General features: G+C 48.4%; 1 non-coding gene across 1 annotated transcript; it reads left to right on the top strand.

Annotated features, from left to right (window-relative positions):
* Window positions 1-3,887: 3,887 nt before the first annotated feature.
* Window positions 3,888-3,959, top strand: trnam-cau (transfer RNA methionine (anticodon CAU)). Its single transcript has one exon. It is a non-coding gene; the product is annotated as a tRNA-Met (tRNA).
* Window positions 3,960-5,044: the final 1,085 nt, after the last annotated feature.

The raw sequence follows: 5,044 nt of genomic DNA, 5'->3' as shown, positions 1-5,044 counted from the left end.
TGAATTGGGAGGTGGGTGGGGGCTTGGAGTTCCTCGCTGCCACATCATTTTGTGCCTCAAACTATGCATAAAAAGTTGTTCAACTCATCCAGCAGTGGGGAGGCACCACCAGCACAACCAGGCAATGCTGTTCGATGGTTAGTGATGGCTTGGATGCCCTTCCACACGCTCAGTTTATCACTGCTGTCCTGAAAGTGGCTGTGTATTTTCTGTGTATGCACATTTTGACTCTTTGATGCCCGGGTCAGGTTGGCCCTCACTGTTGTTAGGCCCGCCTTATCATCTGCTATGAAGGTAGAATCACAGATCCTCAGCACTGCACACACCTTTGCAGTCATTCATGGCAAGAAGTGATGGTCTTGGACACAATGACACCGTCAATACACTTGCTAATGTAGGAAATCACCGACATCATGTACTCCTTTAAATTTATGGAATCGCTATCATTTGTCGTCTCCCTGAACACCCACCAGTCAGTGAGCTCAAAACTGTCTTGAAGAGCAGAAATGGCTCCACCTGGCCAGGTTTTCACCTGCTTCAGAACCAGTCTGATACGCCTGTATACTGGGATTAGCATAACAGAGATGTGGTCTGAGGAGCTGAGGTAGGGCAGGGATATCAGTTTAACCCCAGAACGAGAAAAGAAATTGAAAAGGATGGGAAGGGTGTAGAAAGAAAGTGCCGTACTCACAGATGCTGGACAGAGGAAGGAAGTTGCAGTCTGGGGTGAAGCTCTATCTCATTCAGACAAGTAGTAGCAGCTTCCCGAGCTCATTTAGACAATAGGTGAGCTCTGATTGGCAGGAGGACCAGACTCCTTTCGGGTCCTCCGGGTTTGCAATTGGTCAGTCGCCAAGTATGGTTCATTCTTTGTGCGACGGACAAAGGACCCCTCCCTTTGTGCGTTGGCCAAAAGGACTTGGAACACAGCGACATCACCGGTCGGCGCTGCGATTTCTATTGGCTCCTTCACGACGCCCCGCCCTCCATCGTGAACGTCACAACGCGGGACGAGGCCAGTTTCAGAGGGAAACTCCCTCCCTCTGGGCAACATCTGGGAGCAAATCAATGTCTCCCCTTTCCATTCCTCACCCTGGGTTGGAGATGGGGAGTGAGAGGGGGAGGGGTAAAACCATTCAGTTATAGCAGCTGGAAAAAGAGGAAGTGAATCAAATGGAAGGGGTTTCAGATTCTCTCTGTCTCTCAAGGCTTTCAGGTCCGCAAGGCATTTATCAGGACTGGAACTTGAGAAGGGACAGAGATCTATCTAGTGTTATTAAATGGTTATATATTCAATATGCTAGTCTCCGAGATTCAAATACAATTATATGTTGTATTTTTGTCCTTTAGCTATGTCATATACTTCCAATTATAGAATTATTGAATGGAACAGTAAGTGACCATTGGACAGAGACCTCCCAATTCATATACTCAATGCTCTGACCAATATAGGGCTACTTTCTCTGGAGTGTCAGAGGGTGAGGGGTGACATTATACAGGTTTATAAAATCATGAGGAGCATGGATAAGGGAAATAGACAAGGTTATTTTCCTGGAGTGGGGGAGTCCAGAACTAGCAGGCATAAGGTTACGGTGAGAAAAGGGACCTAAGGGACAACTTTTTCACGCAGAGGGTGGCATGTGTATGGAATGCGCTATTAAAGGAAGTGGTGGAGGCTGCTACAGTGACAACATTCAAAAAGGCATCTGGGTGGGTATATGAATAGGAACGGTTTGAGGGATATGGGCCAAGTGCTGGCAAATGGGACTAGTTTAGGTTTGGATGTCTAGTCAGCATAGACAATTTGGAATGAATGGTCTGTTTCCATATGTACATCTCCATGATTCTACGACTCTATGACTCTCCCTAGAGCTCAAACCCTCCAAGCCTGGCAACATCCTTGTACATCTTTTCTGAGCCCTTTCAACTTTAACATCCTCTGATAGCAAGAAGGCCAGAACAGAACACAATTTTTCAGAAGTGGCCTCACCAATTTGGGATAACTGGTCAGCATGGATGAGTTGGACGGAAAGGTTTGTTTCCATGCGGTCAGGTTCTATGACTCTATGGTAGGGATATAACCCATGTCTGCATACCCTTCTCCATCCTGCCATTTGTGGTGTGGCTCAGACTCTGGGAACATCAGTGGGTCACACAGACCATGACAATTTAAAAAATACCTCCAAAAGCCACCAGAATTGTAAGACATTATCAGAAACTCTCATTTTTCCAATTTGTCCAACCTTCAGTACCGGACAAGCATTCTCTGTTTCCCATGTTATCGTCCTGACAGCCTCCAGGGGAAGGGACAAACTGGAGCCAATCTTTCCATGGGATAGACTTTTTCACAGAATAAAACATGACAGGTATACATCTCCCGACTCCACTGCATGTTCCAAATCAGTAAGTGTGTCTTAATAGCTGCTCAACTGACCAGTGAATGTAAGCGCTCTTGAGTACTAATAGTCGAGAGTGCGTTGCTGGAAAAGGACAGCAGGTCAGGCAGCATCCCAGGAGCAGGAGAATCGATGTTTTGGGCATAAGCCCTTCATCAGGATCGATGTTCAGGCAGAAGCCCTTCATCAAAATCAGCTATTCCTCAGAACTGCCTATGGAACCATCTGATCTCAGATGGACCCCGGACTACATTCAGCCCAACACCGTTTGAACCTGGACAGGATACCCAGTACACACTACAAATTCGAAACCTTCAGCAACAATTCTCTTTCCGGATCCTCTGCTCCATGCTATTAGCCATGCACCGCCACCTACTCTACCTGCAGTCAGTCCTGCCTCAGCAATACTACCTTTCCTCTTGAATACTAATACAAGTCACACCCACAAAGAATCCAAACGTGCTCTACTTGGTGTGACTGGATTGGTGTCTGAGCAGATGGGATGACTGACTAAATCCCTTTCCACACACGGAGCAGGTGAAAGGCCTTTCCCCAGTGTGAACCCGCTGGTGTCTGTGCAGCTGGAATAATCTGTGAATCCCTTACCATACACAGACCAGGAGAACGGTCTATCCTCAGTGTGGATGCGCCTGTGCACCAGCAGGATGGATGAATGGCTAAACCCTTTCCTGCAGACGAAGCAGGTGAACAGCCTCTCCCTGGTGTGAATGTGCAGGTTTGTCTGCAGGTCAGAGGAGTTCATGGATCCCTTCCCACACTCGGACCAAGTGAATGACCTCTCCCCGGTGTGAACCTGCTGGTGGGTCACCAGGGGCCCATAACCCAGAGGTCGATGGATCGAAACCATCCTCTGCTATTGTTCAATGTCACCTCGAACTGCTTTCCTTTGGATCGGTGCTCTCTTCTGCAAGCTGCCTTTGCATCTCCTTACCGAATGTCCAAATGGCATGTAAGCATATCGATGCACTCGTCAAATCAAGATCCTCAACGATTCGGCAGAATTTTAAAATCACGAGGAAAAGAAGTAAAAGTGACTTTTGGAAGAACGTTTTCGTACAGGGACTGGTTAGGGTCAGTAAGTCCCTGTCTGACACTGACAAAGAGGAAGATTCAATGGACACAAAAGGGAATTCGGTGGTCACGTTCAGATGTGCAGATTTACGCTGAGAAGGCGAGAGAATGAAACGAATAGAGACACACGTTTACTTAAGTGTAGAACCAGCAGAGCGAAGGTGGGCCGCATGGCCTCCGTCTGCGCTGTGACACATGTTGTGATTCGGTGTGAAATCACAGTTCGACCAACAGAATGTGGGAATTTAGAAAAAAGTTTATATTTACACAGCCTCCATACGTCCGCGAAACAGTATATTACACGACAGCAGTGGAGGTCTTTGACATCAGGCTCGAACGTGCCTGCCGCGTGCCAGACGGAAACCTGAAGTGTTCTGTGGAAGGGGCGCCGCGTGTGGCAGCAGAGTGGCGCAGCGGGAGCGTGCTGGGCCCATAACCCAGAGGTCGATGGATCGAAACCATCCTCTGCTATTGTTCAATGTCACCTCGAGCTGCTTTCCTTTGGATGGGTGCTCTCTCTTCTGCAAGCTGCCTTTGCATCACCTTACCGAATGTCCAAATGGCATGTTGGCATATCGATGCACTCGTCAAATCAAATGGCACGATTTTAGAGGTCTCAGAGGTATTCTGGTCTTCGTCGGTTTCCTCTGAACCGAATCGCAAACCCAGTTCTCTGCGATGCCAATCAGCTGGTAAAGTTGAAACACATGCCTTGCGGTTTTGTCCATTCCTTGCAGTAATTCGCCACCCTGGTCCAGACGAGCATGACAAGCATGTCAGAAACCGCATCACGACTCAGACATAGTCCCCTACTATTAGGACGGATACCACCGATTGTGAATAACCTCAGAGAAAGAGAGAGACAAGTGACAGACAGTCGTCGTGGACTCGATGGGCTGAACGGCTTCTGTCTGGGCGAGAATGATGCTACGTGTTTATGCCGTCCCACTGCCTGTCTCTGGGACAGAGAGGCTGAGGGGCAAAACTGGTTCATTTTTAACCGTCCCTTCCGTGTTGGACTGCCTGCAGTCCCTCAGCTCAGGGCCGTGGGGATGACTCTCAGTGAGTGAAGGTTTCACTCGGATTCTCTTCATCTGGGGCACTTGGGGCTCAGATGTTAACTGCTGCGCGGTCGCAGCAAAGAAAGCAATGCCCACTTTGCAATAGACTTTCCGTAAGATTGCTGCGTGAAGACGATTTCTGAACACCAAGAAGACTGCACAACCATGTGAATTTACCTGAGCGAAGAGTCCTCGGTGTCCATTTCTTTCTGTCCTGCCAGCACAGCATCTTTCTATCTCTCCGATAACAGACCCTTGGAGAAAGTTCACAATCAAAGTTGTTCATGTTCCCCGCATTAATGTAACTGACACCTCTCACCCCAAGGGTTTCAGAGAGAGAGAGAGAGAGCAGAAGAGCGAATGGACTCTACCCGCACCCCACCCTACACCCCGTCCCACCCCGCAGAACAACGTGCAAGTAGAAATGAAATGGTTTAATTTTCCACCAGTGGAGGTAGTCCAGTTCCTGGGGATGAGACAAATATCAGCGCCCCG

Source organism: Chiloscyllium plagiosum, unplaced genomic scaffold (genome assembly GCF_037043375.1).
Source record: "Chiloscyllium plagiosum isolate Xiang-an unplaced genomic scaffold, Cpla_swu_hap1 HiC_scaffold_27, whole genome shotgun sequence".
NCBI lineage: Eukaryota > Metazoa > Chordata > Chondrichthyes > Orectolobiformes > Hemiscylliidae > Chiloscyllium > Chiloscyllium plagiosum.
The sequence above is the reverse complement of the archived record's forward strand: the minus strand, read 5'-3'. Positions and strand labels throughout refer to the sequence as shown.